The sequence below is a fragment of the Macrosteles quadrilineatus genome, unplaced genomic scaffold (genome assembly GCF_028750875.1).
Source record: "Macrosteles quadrilineatus isolate MER2022 unplaced genomic scaffold, UCM_ALF_1.0 Scaffold_1__1_contigs__length_201487025, whole genome shotgun sequence".
Lineage (NCBI taxonomy): Eukaryota > Metazoa > Arthropoda > Insecta > Hemiptera > Cicadellidae > Macrosteles > Macrosteles quadrilineatus.
The window spans coordinates 67,654,400-67,673,870 of record NW_026542594.1 but is presented as its reverse complement, the minus strand read 5'-3'; positions in this window follow the sequence as shown (position 1 = coordinate 67,673,870).

Below are 19,471 nucleotides of genomic sequence, written 5' to 3'. Positions count from 1 at the left end.
GCTAACGTTTATGTTTTTCTGTGTTGTTTTATTTGGGTATTTTTATATAAACTGCTATCCACATTTTGTCTCCTTATTTCTTAATTAAACTTGTTTCATGGTGTCAGATGTAAACAAAAAATTTAATGTTGACTACCTGGTAAGCAAGTTTTTATATGTATCATATATATGTATACATATATATATGTTTATATATATATGTTTATATATATATATATATTTATATATTTAGAGAGAGAGAGAGAGAGAGAGAGAGAGAGGGAGAGAGAGAGAGAGAGAGAGAGAGAGGGACCCATACATATTTATGCATATATAAAAATTTGAAAAATTGGGTTTTCTTGACTCTGGGGACATCAAAATGTTTTAAAAAATCGTTCCCGGGTCTAGGTCTTACCGTTCCACCTACGGTAATAGCTACTTCCCTATAGGGAAATTGGCTGAAAAGGAAAGATATTTAGTTACATATGGGTAAATAACACAGCTGTTATTATTAATTATTGCTAATGTTTAAGTTTTTTCTGTGTTATTTTGATTTGCATTATCTATTTATCATTATATTTGTCTTTATTACCATCAGGGCATCGAGGGACTTACCATGATACCTACAGTAATATATCTTATTCTCTATGAGGTAAATTTTCCTAAAACTGCTTATGTTTACAGAATATACCATATATTCTGTTAAATTATAGTTAATTACATATATTAATTAAATATATGTCATTTTATATTTATATGAAATTACAGAACATACCCTATTATTAGGTAAATAAATGTTAACTTTTACACTTTTTTATATTCACATCAAAGACCTAACAAGAAAAGTAGCCTAACAAAAGAAATATCGTCCCTGGCTGCAGACCAAACTGACCCTCGAGTCCAGTCTGACAGAATTATTGATGTCACCCAGCAACCTGTTACTGGCCTCTTTACTTTGTAATATAATCTGTCTTATGTTATTGTATTAGGTTAAATACAGAGCTTATACTGATAAAATTGAATTATTTAAATGATTCAATCATTAGGAGTGCTCTGTTGAATATTTGCATTTGCAGTTTTAAAATTATAAAATAAAATTTATCGATATTGTTGTAATCTTGCTTTTAAAACGGTATTGGTGGATTTCATTTCAGACTTTAACAATGTGGGCAAAACCAAGGGAGCTATTTTACCGACGCTGAATTTAAAAAATGAAGAATTTTTATTTTGTTTATTTAAAACATTAACTTCCACTCGTCTACTTAAGATTTATGTTAACAATTATCATTTTTTCTAAATAAATTATTTGTGGTATTTCAAATTCGTGCCGTTCTAAAGCTTTGTACTGTATGTGATGGTTGCCCGTAAGGAGTATAGCCAATGAACTAAGGTAAAAAATAGAAAATTAATAGTGGAATGAGTCGAAAATAGTCCAGGCCAAAAGTTTTTCTTTAGTAAAATATAAAAAATTGTATTATAAGTAATTGTATAGTGTGATTTGTGTGTATTGTATGCACGTAATTTTTCTACATTTTTCAAATGATAAAACATGTTATTTCGAAACACAGATAACTGAATGCACCATATGTTTGCCAGTCCCGATATCTGTGCACTGGAGTGATCATAAGTAGTGACACTTACACGTATCCGCGCGGCCTACTGGATTGGAAACAACTCCTTTAATATCATCGTATCGATTCATTCCCATTCACAGTTATTAAATCTTCTTTTGGGCATTATATGTTTTCGTAGATAACTTGTTATTTGTTAATCACGAGTAAAAAATATTTCTTGTAGTAACGTTGTAGTCACGTAAATTGATTCAATATTTAATGCTCAGTTTTTATGTTACTGTTCCTTTACATTTAGTTTATTTTAGCTAATAAATTACCTCTGACGGTTTTTAGAGGATAAAAATGCCTTTACAATGTAAGTCAGGTAAATAATTATTTGATAATCATCTTATAAACTGCATCCTGAATCTAAACATCAAAGATGATTTACTTAAACATTTGTTAATTTATTTTATACCTTGCTAATATTAGGTAATGCACTGTAATTATGTATTTTTCAACTTAAACTGCGTTGGCAGTTGGCTTAAAATTACTATTAAAAATATCATATTCCTCTAAAATACCTTTAGGAACATTATCATAAGAATCATATTTTTAAAACTTAGAATACAAAACAACTTTAGGAACATTATCATAAGAATCATACTTTTGAAACTTAGAATATAAAAATAACAAAAAGTTGTATGCCCTACATTTTTTATAACGATCCAAGTAAATGAGAAAATTTATTTAATCGTGTTTTAAAAGGAACATGTATTATCATTGACTATACACCTCTACCAGTTGTAGAGGTGGTAGAGGTGTATAGTCAATGGTATTATTTATTTCCAAGCGAGATCGTAACTGGACACACATTTCATTTGTCATTGGGGGCTATCCTGTCAATGATGCTAACAAAGGTTTAACGTTAAATAGTAACTAGACTAGGATTTGAACAATAATTCTCTTACAAAAATGTAAAGAAATGTCTCAGGTGTAAATATACACACAAACCATATCACTTTTACAAAAAAATGCTCTGCCTATTGTATATACTAATAATTATTATTTTTAATAAATTGAAAACTCTAAATAGGCAAAAAATTCTATTTACAAAAAAGCTAACGTATAAATAGCTAAATGTAACAGGTGAAACTGTATCTTAATACAATATCTTAGTAATAAAGTATTTTAATGTTTACAACCAATATGATGATGTGTACATCATGTAACCCAAGTAAGTATTTAGATGGAAGGAGGGGCACATCTACGCCAAACGGCACAACTGTCATTTAGTGTCTAGTTCGTTACTCATATACCTGTAGATAAGCGGGAGTTTACTGTGTGGTGTTAAACGAGGCTGTTAACTTCAGTGAGTACTATGAGTGGCACATTAAAGGAATGTTATGACTGTTAGGAAAACCGAATTTCTTTGCTTTACAATAAATAGGATGATTGATTAACTCATACTTTTTAACCAGTGTCAGAGAAGATTCCAATCAGGATCCAAAGTTTCTTTTAAGGCCGTTTGTGATAGACTAGTCGAAACAAAAAGCTTCGTTATATGATACAGTCATTCACTGGACGTGGCCATCCACACTCACTAGTGCACTCACCCCAGTTTATATTTTCCCTAAAGAGTTTTGAAACATAAAATATGGTGGATATTATTTGTATTTTTAAATACTAATGCAAAGAACATTGTTTACTTTATGGTATGCTATAACGGTTTTTGAGATATTCGTAGACCTCTTGTAGACCTCTTGTATATCCACTTTTAACTATGATTACTAATGTTGAGAATACAAATATATTGGAACAGTGGTATAACACTTATCGTACAAGAGTAAAATTTTAATTATTCAGATATAAAAGGTCGGTAGCCCTAAACCAAAATGCGGTTATTACGGCTTGCAACATTTCATTGAGTGGCCGTTTGGCTTTATTGTTCCTACAAGTTGTTTATTGCACTTTCAGGGAATGGAAAAGATTGTTCAGATAACTCTTGATCACATTTCTTTGTGTATTTAAGTTAGTATTCAATAAACATTACTTTCGTTCTACTAGTGTATCTAAAGTTTCTATACAATCCCTCTCATATTACCCACACAAATAGACAGATAGACTTGAAATCTTACGAGAAGACAAAAACAACCTGCGACAAACATAAGAGTCAAATCATTGAAATCATGCCTTAGTGATGGACAAAAATATGTATGCTTTAATTAATATAACTGTTGATGTTACCTGCAACACTTTGCTCAACTTAATTGGAAACTAAAAACTATTAAAAAGTTATATGTGATACCAGCTTGAAGTTTTAAAAATATTTTAGCGTTTGTAATAATACTAACAATACATAGAATTTTTATGAAGCTTACAAATTTAAGTTAAATAATTAAATCAGGCTGGCATACTAAACAACTCTCTGGTTGTCCAGTGAAAACTGCATCCAGCTAAACGTTTTCCGATATTTAATGACGGAGAGACATCGTACCCGAAATGTTTACTACTGCGAGCTACAATTTAGGGTGAAATGGAGTGAACCCGTCAAAACGCGAAATTCAACAGATTCTACACACAAAATATCTCTTACCATAGTTAAAAAAGATTGTCATAGAGTATAAGATGTAGTATTAAGGTGTAAAGCTTGAATAATTTGAAAAATATGTTTTATGACTTATTATACGTTCCATGATTATACATTGTTTTCACACTCCATATTATTTGTAATTTGCAGTAAGTATTGAGTAAGAAATCAATTCGTTAAATGTTTGGTAGTCTGTATAAAACATTGTAATAAAAAAAACACACCAACAATTAATACAACTGTCGTATTGTCCATCTAGATTATTTTTATGATGATTTACCCATTAAACCCATATGGGTATTTTACCCCAATGGTAAAATCTGAATAAAGAAACGCCCAGAACAAATTTTTCAAAAATTGAATAGCCTATGTTATATTCCTCTTACGTCCAAACAAAATTGCGCAATCTTAATTGCTGCAAAAATACGACCAATTCCAATGTAAGTGACTTGCCACGAAAAACCCATAAAATAACAAAACATTGAGTTAAAAAAGCTAAACCGAATTTGATTCAAATTTAGTATTTTAAAGTCTATTAAACGAAAACACGTGTGCAACCAAAACTGTTATAAAAACTACACATCCAAAGCTATTTCTACTTACGTGATTTTCCTCCGCTTACCCATTTTAAAGGAATGTTGACAAGCTAATGGGAGAAAGATTGTTAATACCATTTATGTCTTTTTAGCTGTATCCACCGATTAACATAATAACACAACATGGTGCCCTGGTAGTATGTATTAGAGAGAAAATCTTATTTAACTTAACTATACCTCAGTATTATGCAATTGCATACTGTTTCGTAAACAAATTCCTTGATCCGTCAATGTCTTAATAGATGCGATTTAATGTAATGGATACGTTGTGGACTTAAAGAAGGGGTTTCTAGTGCTGTGTGAGGGTACCTACTACCAATGAAAAATAATAACAAGTTTGTAATTTAACATTTTTTATGCGATGCGTCTCTTATGTAATATGGAATATATCATGTTATATTATGTTTTGTGTGGGATATATTTATTGCAATAAAATTTAGATGACTTTACATTACACTTTTTTCTTTTGAGGCTATAAGAAGGTTTCACAGTAAGTCCAAAAAGGTTGCTAACTGTCTTGGTACAAAATTAAATCATATGAAAGGTTTCATTTAGCTATTTCTAGTAAGGAGTATGATTATTTATTAATATGGGAAACAATTTTAAATCTAGATGCATTCAATTTTTTTCATTCGAGTTCTTTTTTCCATTAAAATTAACTCGACTCTGAACAAATTAATCTCGAGAGGGTTAATTGAAGTATGCCTTAACCTTACGACAAGAAAGTGTTAGTTAATTGTGTATTTAATATGTTTTAAAACACATTGTAATTATGTCATCATTTTTTTGTATTATAAATGACTGTAGAAGCTCGATTGAAACGCAAGCCAATTGCAGTTCAGCATCAAAGCGATGTGTGAGCAACTGAAATAGAAATACTGCCTCTAAAACTACTCTGCCACATGGCTGGCCACATTAGCATGTATTCAGCAAAGTGTCATGTGGATTAGTCATGTGGAACAATATCATCATTGCCTATCAGCATATTTCATCACATGTATTTGTTAAGAATTAAGTTTCTGATTTAGGCTGGGATACAAATGAATACCGTTTTAGACACTATTAGTTTACCTTATCACTACACACCGTGAAATGACCGGTTTTCATTACGTTAATCACCGGCGAAAATCCATTACATTGTTTACCACGCAAAAAGAATGTTTACTATGCAAAAGTATGTTTACTATCTTTAAGGATTTTCCGACTCAAACAAACACACCTTTACAGTTTCATCAATTGTTTCAAATTGCAAAACATTATTTGATCAATTTGATTTTGGAATTAAAATAAAAGGCCAACCTAAAAAAAATGTATTATTTTTTTAATCTCCCTAACTGTAAATATTCCATGAAATCTATATATACTTATTTAATACGCAAGCAGGATTTTTGTGACAATTACTCCTCCGAAACTACTGAACTGATTGACATGTTTTTGGTCTCATTGGAAAGAGCGTAACGTGAAGTTGTGCAGGAAACTTTTTTTTTAGGGAAATAATTATAGAGTGAGGCCCTGGGGCCCTTTTAAGTTTTGTATTTCTCCATAAGATTAACATGGGAAACAAAAATTGTTTTGAAACTCCAGCTGTTGTCAGAAATTAAAAGTGAGAATAAGAACATATGTTGTAAACCGTCAATAAGTTTGCTAATTTAACAGTTTGCTACAAACATTTACTGTCTTGGTTGAAATGAAATTTTTACTATTTGAATTTTGGTTGGCGTAAATATTACAATGGAAAAAAGTAAGAGAGCCTGGATAAATTGATATCTTAAAAAGAAAAAAGAATTAACATTGTGCTGCATTTCTTATTAATCATTGAAAGAGCCCATTTGCAAACTATGGAAACATAGGAAAGTCATAGAACACTACCAAGGAGAAGAAATAGAAATGTTTTTTTTTTTATTTATAATGTTATTATGGGTAACCTAATGCGGCTATGAGTAAGGCTATTTGTAGAAAACACTAAAAAACGAGATCAGCTTAAAAAAAAAAAAAAATGATAAGATATTTACAAGAAATTGTGATTATATCGATCTGCTATGTACCTACATCATAAGTATTTCCAAAATCTTTGAGTTGAATCTTTTAAAGTCATCAGAAATTATGACTGTTATTCGTTTTAAAATAACACCTTTAATACTTAGCAATTGCTCGAATTCGAGCAACAGGGACACTAGTATAAATAAATATTCTAATGAGTAGAGAGTAAATGTCTGTTCTGGAACTTACTTTTTGGAAAAACACTGTCTCTTCTGGAACCAAGCTTTTTGTTTCAAAAGGCGAGTGCATTATTTACTTGAGGTTTTCATATAGGTTTGTTGGATTATAGAGTAGTATCAGAGCGATTGCTGCGCAACCTAGTAGAAATGTAACAAACTAATCGAGAATAAAGTTCACAATATGAATAGTAAAGCGCTTGCTGCGCAACCTATCAGAAATATAATGAACTATTCGAGCAAAAAGTTCATAAAATGAGATCAAGTGAGCAATGCCTTGGTTCCCTACCACTTTGAGTCTAATACTTTGGCACTGAGCTTACTTGATCTCTGATAAGCGTGCTCTAAACAGTTGCTATTATATTGCATTATATGGTAATTGCCACTTATTAATGAGATGTCATGGTGAACAGACTATAATGTCTCAGCAAGACAATCAGCAGCAGCCTCAAAGAAACCCTCCTGGCCAGGATTTAAGAAGGAACCTTTACCTGGATTTTCCTCTCCCATATAAAAGGCAATACGAACGTCAAGCTGATTCTAGCTCAGGGCGACCTGTTCAGAGTGGGTTTGTTTCCTCAACTAGCTGGTCACCTGGTGATGCAACGATGTACAAAGCACAGACAAAGTATGCACCGTCAGAGAGGAGTAGTGAACCATTACAAGATCGTAAAGTAACATGTGTTCAGGAGGAAGATGCTAATCATTTTGTGAGAGATTTGTTAAGTGATTTTTAGTTATAAAATAAAGCTTGTTTTTTGGTATAAAAGTGTGTATTATTTGCTATATCATTTAGTATAGTTCTTGACACCCATTAAGAAGGATGGAGGAAGAAAGAATGTTCAATATCTCTGAAAACTTTAGGGTTTTACTGAGAGAAGTTAATGATAAAACATATATTGCTTTTGAATCTAATGGTGATAATTTTGTTATCTATGCTCAAGCATGGGAAAAACTAAAACCATATCTACATGAAATTGATCAAGAGTTTATTAAACGGCATGATTTTAAAAAGGAGCAAAACAAAGTGTTTTCAATTGTGGATAATTTTAAGATAGTAGTTGGGGATAATAAAACTAATGCATATGTAAAAATAGAGTTGGGAGATAGTGTAATTCAATTGGATGGTGAAAGATGGAAAAAATTTCAAGAAATATTTCCTACAATCAGTGAAGCATTTGAGGAACGTTATAACAACTAATTAACTTATCTGACATGAACTTTGGATGTGCTTATTTAGCTTAACCATGAACTTTGACTTATATTTGCGTCATAATTACACGTGATTTACTGGTATATAAGTGGTGTGATAGTTGAGTGATATATGTTATTTTGCATCACGGACTTCAAGCTGCTGTTTGAGTGCTCAGGTAAATTTTAGAATGGATTTGTTTAAAAGTTTTATTATTACTCATGATATGAAAGTGGAATTTAGAAATGTTCAGACTGATACAAAAATTATTATAACAATTAATTCTCCACTGGGAAGACAAAGTATTTCTTTGGATGTAGATAAATGGACAGAATTAAAGAAATCAATTACCGATATAGACAAAGAGTTTTATAAAAGATTTAATTACCAGTATTCAGACTTAAATGGAAGCTTTTATGAGGATGGGGAATAAATTATATCATATAATTTACAGGTTCAATGGAGTTTATTTTGGATTTCCAAGGATTCAAGAATAAGGATAATGAATTCATCATTAAGGAGCTAGCAATTATATCTACAGATGGGCAGATATACGAGCTTCAGCTTTTTCTACCCCCCTGCAGTCTACACGAGTTACCAAAGACAGTGAGGAAACAAGTACACTGGGTTGAACGGCATTTGCATGGTCTATATTGGAGTTCAGGATTCAAAGGTTACTCTCAGATTAAAGATATATTTAAATATATTGATATAAAAGGAAATGTGTATGTTAAGGGTTTGGAAAAGAAACATTTTATTGCTCAACTTCTGTCTGAGTTCGAGGTTAAGGTGTTCAATCTAGAAGATTTGGGGTGTCCAAAGCTATCAGATCTAAAAGCAAGAGTGCACTTAGGTTCTTTCAAAACTTGCAGTTTTAGCCATTCCCCAACTAACTGTGCATACATTAATGTTCATGTTTTACTGCAATGGTGGAATATTGAGAAGCAGGTTGCTATTTACACTAGTAAAAATATAGATTTAGCTATAAAAGAATGGGTTGAAAAAGGATATGTGATGCAGGATGAGTTGGTTAAGTATCTGCCAAAACAGTTTATAATTAACTATGTGAATGTCTTAGAATATATCTATCACAAACTTCCACTGCATTTGCAGTCTGATCCAGACATCATAGAAAACTTGCGTTGCCAAGAACACTATCAGTTTGCTAATGAAGGTGATGCAATTGATGGTCCAGTTATCAAAAGAAAATATTGCTATTTTTGCAAACATAAGATAACCTTTGATCTGCTTGCTAAAAATGAAAACTCATTACTTGATTCAGTGGCTAATGCACCATGATGGAGTCACCAACTTCAGCATCTTGTTCCTCAACATCTAGTAATTCAGGTGAAGCTTCATGTTGCAACTTATTTAATTTTAAAAAAAGTGATTTAATTAAATCTGGGTTTTATAGAACTAAATTATTTGAAAATATTGTTTGTTGTGGATGTGGATGGGAATCTGGCTCTAGAAAGTTAACATTAAAACACATTAATTTTGTACATAAATTAACAAATCCAGATTGTGAAATGAGTAAAAATGTGTCTTTGGATTTTAAAAATTATAGCCAATTAAAGGGAAGTGTAAGGGAAATGGAAGATGTGATGAGAGAGACAATTCTAGCGTACCCTAAAGCTTATCCAAACATAGAGAAGATGGTTCAAGCTGGATTCTACTATACTGGTATTGATGATGCTACTACTTGTGTAAGCTGTGGCCTTATGTTGGATCAGTGGAATCCTGATGAAGATCCAATGGTGGAACACAAAAAAGCATCACTATATTGTGATTTATTGTAAATACATAAAAGGTTTTTGATAATTGTTTTATTTGATGTGTTGTAAAATAAATAATTTTATGTTAAAAGTCTTCTGTAGCAATTATTTTCATCATTCCCTTTCAAGCACTGTAGTAAAATGTCAAATATCAGAGCTGAGATTGCTAGTGAGTTACACAAACAGTCAAGAAAAAACTTTCCAACCCGGTATGTAGAGTTAAAAGGTATTAATGATCTTTATCAAGCTGATTTAGTAGAAATGATACCTTTTTCATCAGTGAACAATGGATATAAATACATTTTGACTATGATTAATTGTTTTTCAAAATATGCAATTGCTGTTCCTTTAAAATCAAAAACTGCTAAAGAAGTTGTTATTGCATTAAAACCTATTTTGGAAGTTCATAAAATGAAGCATTTTCAAACTGATCAAGGAAAAGAATGATTTAACTCACAAATTCAATCTTTATTAAGAAGTTTTAATATAAATCATTATTATACTTACTCAGATAAAAAAGCATCAATAGTTGAAAGATTTAATAGAACTTTAAAAGGTGAAATGTGGAAATTATTTACTGTACAAGGTAATTTTAAATGGTTGCAAATTCTTCCTGACATAATTAAACGTTATAACAATAAAGTACATAGAACAATTGGTATAAAGCCTGTTGATGTTAACAAAGATAATGAAAAACAAATTCTCTTGAGAATTGTAAGAAGTAGAAAATTAAAAGTGTATAAGCAAAAGTTTAAGGTGGGAGACAAAGTTAGAATAAGTTTAAGATTCAAACAATTGTCAAAAGGTTACTGGCCAAGGTGGAGCAATGAGGTTTATACAGTGTCAAAAGTTCAACCAACTAACCCGCCAACTTATATTCTGAAAGACTCCAAAGGAGAATTGTTGAAAGGTGGGTTTTATCAAGAAGAACTAAGTAAAACTAAGTTTTCAGATATTTACTTAGTTCAAAAAGTTATAAGGAGAAAGGGGGACAGGATATTAGTGCGGTGGCTGGGTTTTGACAAGTCACATGATAGTTGGATTAGCCAGAGTGAGTTAGTGTGAAGTAAGATATGAAATTTACCAAACAAAAAAATTCTTTTAGTGTTGTTAATCTAGATAAAGTTATTAGAGTCAACGATAAAAATAAATCATCCAGCAAAAAGCATGGTGTTCTCCTTCCAAATACTATCAGGTGCATTATTTGTGGACCATCAAACTGTGGAAAAACTAATTTGATGTTAAATCTTCTTTTCTCACCAAGTGGATTGTATTTTAAAAATGTATACATTTTTTCTAAATCCTTATATCAGCCTAAATACAAATTTCTTGAGTGTGTTATGAAACAAATTGAAGAAATTGGGTTTTACATGTTTTCAGATAATGATGAAGTTTTGAATCCTTCTGAAATCATTCCTAATTCAATAATGATATTTGATGATGTTGCATGTGAAAAACAGCAAAATATTAAAAATTACTTTTCAATGGGGAGACATAACAATATTGATACGTTTTATATTTGCCAAACATACAGCTATGTACCAAAACAATTGGTTAGGGATAACGCTAATTTTATTGTTTTATTCAAACAAGACAATAGAAACTTACAACATATTTATCATGACCATGTTAACACTGATATGACTTTTGGAACTTTTAAAGAAATGTGTTTAAAAGTGTGGAGTAGTGGGAAAAATTCATTTGTAGTGATAGACAAAGACAGAGAAATGGGTAAAGGTCGCTATCGAAATGGATTAGACGTTTTTATCAAAGTTTGATAATAGTGGTGGGGAGAAGATATAACTCTCTACCATGTTACATTTTAACCATTACCAGTACATATGTTGACAGCAAACAATGGCTGAACAATTTTATGATGATTGGGTTAAAGATAAAACAAAGGAAGAAATGGTTAAGGAGATTAGTGAACTTAGAAGGAATATTAAATTAAAGCATCAAGCGCTACAGCGCCAATTAACCGATAATAGTGAATTACTGGAAAAGCAGTGGAAACCTGTTGCTGAACCTTTGATTAAACTACTAGAGGAACAGGAAGAAAGTAAATCAGAGAAGGAGAAATTGAATAATCGCAAGAGAAAACCTACTGAAAATTTTGAAGAAGCAACCCCAGTTAAACATTTTATACGCGCACCCGATCAAGGAGTGAAACGTAAACAAAAGATTAATCTGCCTACGCGAGAGGATTATGAAAGTGACTATGAATATGATGATGGAAATGAAGGTCTACCACCTTCCAAACGTCCAGCAATCCCTAGTACCACATTTGATACAAATGAAATGGAGTATGAAAATCAAGGAGACGATGAACAAAGTATTGAAGAAATGCAACATGAGCCAGTGGTTTATGAAACAACAAGTACAGGTGAGGCTCTTTTAAAAACACCAAAAGGAAGACACTATGCTAAGGAATTTGTTGAACATACTTTCACAGGTAATATAGCTAAAGATTATTTTCTCAAATTAATTAGAGGGGGTAAACCTATTGACCACAACTATGGTGTTCGTGTAGAGGGAAATGACTGGATGATTGGTGATAAAAAAATTGAAATTGATGAAAATGACATTATAGTAAACTAGCAACAGTGCCCGTTGTGGTTAAATACAACGGTCTCTAGTAAAATAATGGTGATGAAATCCATACACCACTTTACTCACTGATATTAATGGTACAGATTAAGCACATAACATTAGAATCACACACTTAACATAAGGAACACACTTTAAACACAAATGCAAATTGTTGGCAACAAAATTAATCAAAGAAAAATCAATTAGATAACAATATAACAATGAGCTGTTGAATTATTAACACATGTTTCGTATGATTAGAATATGCATACTGGTAAACCAATTATTGCCATCTATAAAAAATATTGGTTTTTCTTTTCCGAGTCAGGTTAGCTCTTCTACCCGACCGATTTTCATAATTTTGGCCTTGAACTAAAAGGTATGGACGTACCACAGATTTGCCATCAAGCATCGGCATTCATTTTGACGTATATTTCGAGTTATACACAAACTGCCTCCCTGTACATTTCTTTTAAATTTGTTTTTTTTTTTTAGTTCGTTTGGCTCTTCTACCTGCCCGATTTTCATAATTTTGGTTTTAAAATAAAGCTATGCAAGCACATATTTGTCATCAAGCATCATCATTAATTTATCTGAAATATTACTCAACGAAAGAATTTAATTTTTTTTTTATTTTCACTTCAATTAAAGATGTTTTCCAGCAGTTCTAATTACATTACCCTATATGTTTTGGTCTAAAAACCTTTAGTGAAATACCAGCTTTCATTTCAGCTATTGATTATTAAGATCGGACTTCCCAAAGCACACTGCTGAACCACGAATCAACAATAATTACAATCGTTTTCATACTTATCTGCAATCAATGATACGTTACTCTATTTTTATTTAAGTTATTTTATATGTCTTGGCCTTAAAATACTTCAAAGGCTTTCACTTGAGATATTGATGGTTTTAACACGTTCGCTGCTGAGCGCTAGATGCCGGGACGGCGCCAGTTGCTGAACTAACGCTCGGCCGCTGCGTGACATTGCCACCGATACACTGAATTACAATAAAAACAACAGTAGTTATACTGGATGGCAATGTTCTGCAATAAAACTGGCTTTGGATATAGTACTAAGTGATTCTGATAGATAGCAGCACTACCCAGGTTACAGTCGTTAAAGTAGTGTCGCTATCTAGCAGGAAAGAGGTAAAACAAAGCCCTGTTCCAAACGACCCTGGTGGTGATTTGGGAAACTATATTTTTTATTGTCAGAAAAGTACGTCCCCACGAGCTGCAAAGAAATATAGAACGCTTGTGACGTGCTGGCTTATCCATAGCAACGTTAAACAACAATGAACGGTGACGTTCTGGAACGTTCTTAGCTCCTGGCGCCGTGGCCCGGCTGACGTTCCGGAACGTCCGTAGCAGCGAACGTGTTAAACAGATAAGTTCAAGATACTGTATCGCTCAATCAGAAAATATAAATTTGATTATATCTTGGATATGGTACTTCATTCTAATTATGTTGTTCTAATTGATTTGACCTAAGAACCTTCAGTGAAATACCAGCTTCCATTTGATTTATTGATTATCAAGAGCGGACGTACCTAAAGCACACAGCTAAATCACGAACAACACAAATTGTTCAAAAAATAGAGTTATTTAACATCGATTTATAGTAAAACGATCTTGCTAGCAACCTCAACAGTAACTGTCGAATTTGACGGGTTTCACCTAGTAAATCTTTAAAAAAATCAAATGTTTATAATTATTTGCAAATCTACACAAATTAGGCTTTCCAATGACCTATTAATTAATCAAATCGGTTCAGTAGATTTAATTGTACAAAGTTTAACAACAACATCTTTAATTCGGTATTTTCTCACCACTATAAATTGGGAGGTTGCTTAACGTTTTTGCAAATAACTTTGAAACGGTGAGGAAATCGACCAAAGTGGAAGGTGATATTCTGAAAGAGAATAAAATTTCCTACAAATTACTATTATGTATTTTTTGAAAATACTCAATAAAGGCAGCCTAAAGTTGGCTAAAAATATAAACTTGGAAATATAAACTTGGAAAAAAATGAGTTTTAAATGTACTATTGTTTATTTTTATTTTTTCACTTAAAATATCCAATAAAATCAAACTTTCATAATTATTTGCAAATCAACACAAATTAGGCTTTCCAACGACACATTAAGTAACAAAATCGGTCCGGTAGAAGTCTAGATTTAGTTGTACAAAGTTTAACAAAAATATATCTAATTCAGTATTTTCTCACCATTATAAATTTAGAGATCACTTAGCTTATTGCCAATAACTTTTAAATTAAGGGAAAATCAATGAAAGTGGATGTGATATTCTGAAAGAGAATAAAATTTACTACAAATAACTACTATGCATTTCTTGAAAATACTTAATAAAGGCAGCCAAAAGCTTACAAATAGAATCTTAAAAACAGAAACTTGAAAAAAGCAGTTTTTAAATGTATTTTTGTTATTTTTACTTTTTCACCACAAATATTTAATAAAATCATAATTTTATAATTATTTGCAAATCTACATGAGTTAGGCTTTCCAATGACCCATTAATTAACAAATTCGGTCCAGTAGAAGTCTAGATTTAGTTGTACAAAGTTTAACAAAAATATCCCAAACTCAATATTTTCTCATTACTATAAATTCGGAGGTTGCTTAGCTTTTTTGCAAATAACTTTTAAATGGTGAGGAAATCGACCAAAGTGGAAGGTGATAATCTGAAAGAGCATAAAATTTCCTACAAATTGATACCATGTACTTCTTGGAAATACTAAAAAAGGCAGCCAAAAGTCGCACCCAAATAAAAAGTGTGCAAAACACCGTTTTCATTGTATTTCTTATGGAAAACATGTTTTTTAAAAATTTTAACCATAAATCATAACAAAAACAAACTTTCATAATTATTTGCAAATCTACACGACTTAAGCTTTCCAACGACCCATTAATTAATAAAATCGTTCCAGTAGAACTCTAGATTTAGTTGTACAAAGATTTTAAAAACTGAATTATATATAGAATAGATGGTGTGAGGTATTTAGGAACAAGAGGGCTTTATGAGCTGATATTTATGAATTCACCAAACCAATACATTTATACTGAAGAAGATTTAAAAAGTTATGCTGGTATTTTAAAAGATACTAAAGCTTATCGAGTGAATTATTCAGCACTTGGTAGACGAAGGTCTAACAGAGGTCATAAGTATTTGCATATAATTGCTCCAATATTAAATGAATGGGATAATAATGGTGCAAGTGGTAGTGGTGTTTTAAAAACTACTCCAAAAAGTAGAAAAAATAAATTACCACAGCAAGATTATGTTATTAAAGCAAATCCAATGACAACATATCCTGATCTGCTTGCTCCACAATCAGATTCACACGGAGTTACATTAGGCAATGGAAAGCCGGAATATATTTACTTTGATGATCCAAATGAGCTTGTTGACCGTCTGCGCCTCCTATATGGATCACAAGAAGCAGGAAATAATGGACATAAAAATGAAATAAATTCTATTATTGAGGAATTGTTGGAATTGGAAAACAATGGTGTTATTAATGTTTAATTTTCAATAAATAATTGTAATTAAACTGATTGTTTTATTATCTCTACCCTCATTTCAGTTCTGAACTTCATGATGAGTGTTGATAAATTTGGACGCTACTCAAGCTCTGGTAATGCTCAAATTGCACAAGGTCAAAAGGGTCCTAAAGGTGATGGTTTTAATCTTACAGATGATGGTGATTATGATATCCAACTCAAAAGGATTTGTAATGTTGGAGCACCAACAGAGATTGGGGATGCTGTAAATCTTTTTACACTTAATACATCTGTTGGAAATTGTTTATTGGTGAATGAAAAGAAAGAGTATGATGCGAAAGGGCTTAGAGTAAGCAATTTGGATGTACCAATTAGTGATGGTGATGCTATTAATAAATTATATTTTACTTCTAATTCACCGGTAAAACTGCTTGACAGTTACTCTTTTCACCAATTCAGAGTGCAAGATATAAGCTTTCCTATAGCGGATGGTGATGCAGTAAACTATAGAACTTTAAAGGAAAATGCTTTACTTGTCGATAAAAGTGTGTTTAATGCAAAGAATTTAAATATTTGTAATGTAAAAGATCCAAAACTGTCACATGATGCTGTAAATCTTCGTTATTTACAAGTTAATACTCTAGCCTTAAAAGAAAATAAAGAATATGATGCTAAGGGAAATGTTATAAAAAACATAGGTTTTCCTAAAGCAAAAGGAGATGCAATAAGCTATTCATTTATTGCTGATGTATTGGCTGAAATGTCTTTTGCGATTCATAATAATTTAAAAAAGAAAAACAAACCAAAGCTTACTAAAGAGGAATGGAAAAAAAGAGTAAATAAATCGTTGCATACTTGTGATTGGAGCGATTTGTTTGGAGTGAGTGAAAACGCTTTGGTGCAACCAAAAGCTAATACGCCTGCACCAGTGATAATAAATAAAGACAAATCAGGAGCTGAAAATCATTAATAAATATGATGTTCTCCCGACCTGGTCGCATCAGTTATCTAAGAGGCTCCGGCCTGATCAGTAGTCTTACAGGCGCAGCTGGGAACATTTTAAACCGTGCTATAGACATCTTACCAACGGAACTGCATTTGCCAGGCTATCAGTATTGTGGTCCTGGAACGGATTTAAAGACTCGATTGGCTCGTGGTGATCCAGGTATCAACAAATTAGACTCAGCCTGTAAACTGCATGATATTGAATATTCCAAACTTTCTGATAGTAAAAACAGATCTATTGCTGACAAAAAGTTAGCTGACCAGGCTTGGGAACGAGTGAAAGCTTCTGATTCAAGTTTCGGTGAAAAGGCAGCAGCTTGGACTATTACAAATATAATGAAAGCTAAAAATAAACTTGGTGCTGGTAGAAAAAAACAGGTAAAGAAAAAGAGAAGATGTAAATGCAAAAATAAGAAAAATACAAGAAAAGCTAATGCAACTAAAAGAAAAGGTAAAGGCTTATATCTAAGACCCTATAAAGGATCAGGATGTGCAAAGAAAAAAAAAGATCGTCTACTTAACAAAGGAGATAAATAGTATTCCTAACAGACCGCTTAGTAACAAGGATATTTTAAAGTGGGTTTCACGTTTAAATATACCTAATTTTAGAGGAGTGTTTATGCGGGATTTACTGCCTCATAATATAAGTGAAAAGGAAACTGGAATTGTTAATTTGGATGACAACAATGGAAAGGGGACACATTGGGTGTGTTATACAAAAAATGGTTTCAGAGTCCAATATTTTGACAGCTTTGGAAATCTCAAACCACCAGTTGAACTTCAACGCTACTTTAACAGTGGACCTTACCACACTGAGGTTAGATATAATTATTTTCCTATACAAAAGGAGGATGAAGTGAACTGTGGTCATTTGTGTTTAGACTTTCTAGCCAGTCATACATAATGATTTGCATAAAAGGGAGTTCATCACGTATTAGGTATACGCTGTTTCCACCATTTGATTTATCAACATCAAATGAATGGGAAATGGGGTTCCATGATTTGTTGACCTATAATTCAATACCCAACGTGGAGGAGAATGAAAATAATAAATTATATTTTTCAAATGGAGATGTGATTAGCCTTCCTACAGGATCATATGAAATTGAAAGTATAAATGAGTTTATTAATAAGCAAATAGAAAGGCAGCAACTTGACATTAAATTTAAACTTGTTTGCTAACAATAACACTTTAAAATGTGAAATATTCTGTGACAAGGGAATAGACTTCACAAAAAAAGGAACATTAGGGTCTCTCCTTGGATTTAGCGACAAAATCATGGTTGAGCCAAATAAATGGACTGAATCACCCAATCAAGTTTCCATTAACAAAGTAGATGTCATACGGATCACTTGTAATATTGTAAGAGGATCTTATATTGACGGTGTTGAAGGACATGTATTACATGAGTTTTATCCAACTGTAGCACCGGGGTTTAAAATTGTTGAGAAACCAAATACAATAACTTATCTTCCAATAAACAAACAAAATAGTTTGGAAGAGTTTATAATTGCTTTAGAAGATCAAAACGGAGAGTTAGTTAATCTGAGAGGGGAAAATATAAATATACGTATAGTTATAAGAGAAAAGCAGCGCAGATAAAAAATGGGATTAGTCTTTTTTAGGAATTATAATCAAAAAAGAGAACCATTTATACATAAATATCCCAGCATTCAACATACAGTCATTGAGGAAAGAGCAGCCCTGCCATCCACATCCAACTTTACAGTGCGTAGTAACAATAAGTTTATCAAAACTTTATCCCCTGAAAATTTATTATTTTTGCAAAATATTGGGATATTCAAGAAGAAATGAATCGAATATTAAATATAAATTCTGAATCAAGCTTTGACAACAGTGTCATTGACTTTCAATTCCATTCTCACAATCCTTATTCATCAAACACTTTTGGAAACAGTGATGAAATAAGAATACCAATTCACCAGCAAGATGTATATACGTTACCAAGTGAGAGTTATATTTTAATTGAGGGAACTTTGAAAAAACAGGATGGAAATGATGATACTACAACTAATCTTATAAATAATGCAATCGCATTTCTATTCGAAGAAATAAGATATGAGCTATGTGGAACAGAAATAGATCGAGTAAAAAATGTTGGAATAACTACTACAATGAAAAATATACTTACATCACGTCCTGGAGATGTTCACTGGATGGGGAACGCTGGCTGGACATTACCTAAGATTGATGTACTTGAAGATAAAACCAACTTTTCATTTTGTGTACCACTCAAGCTGTTGCTTGGTTTTGCTGAAGATTTTAAAGAGATTTTGCTAAATGTGAAACAAGAACTAGTATTGTTAAGATCTTCATCAGACAAAAATGCAATATTGCAAGCTGCAGCATCTTTACAAACTGTTAAATTTGTAATAACCAAACTTATCTGGAAAATGCCTTATGTGAAAATTGATGATGAAATTAAACTA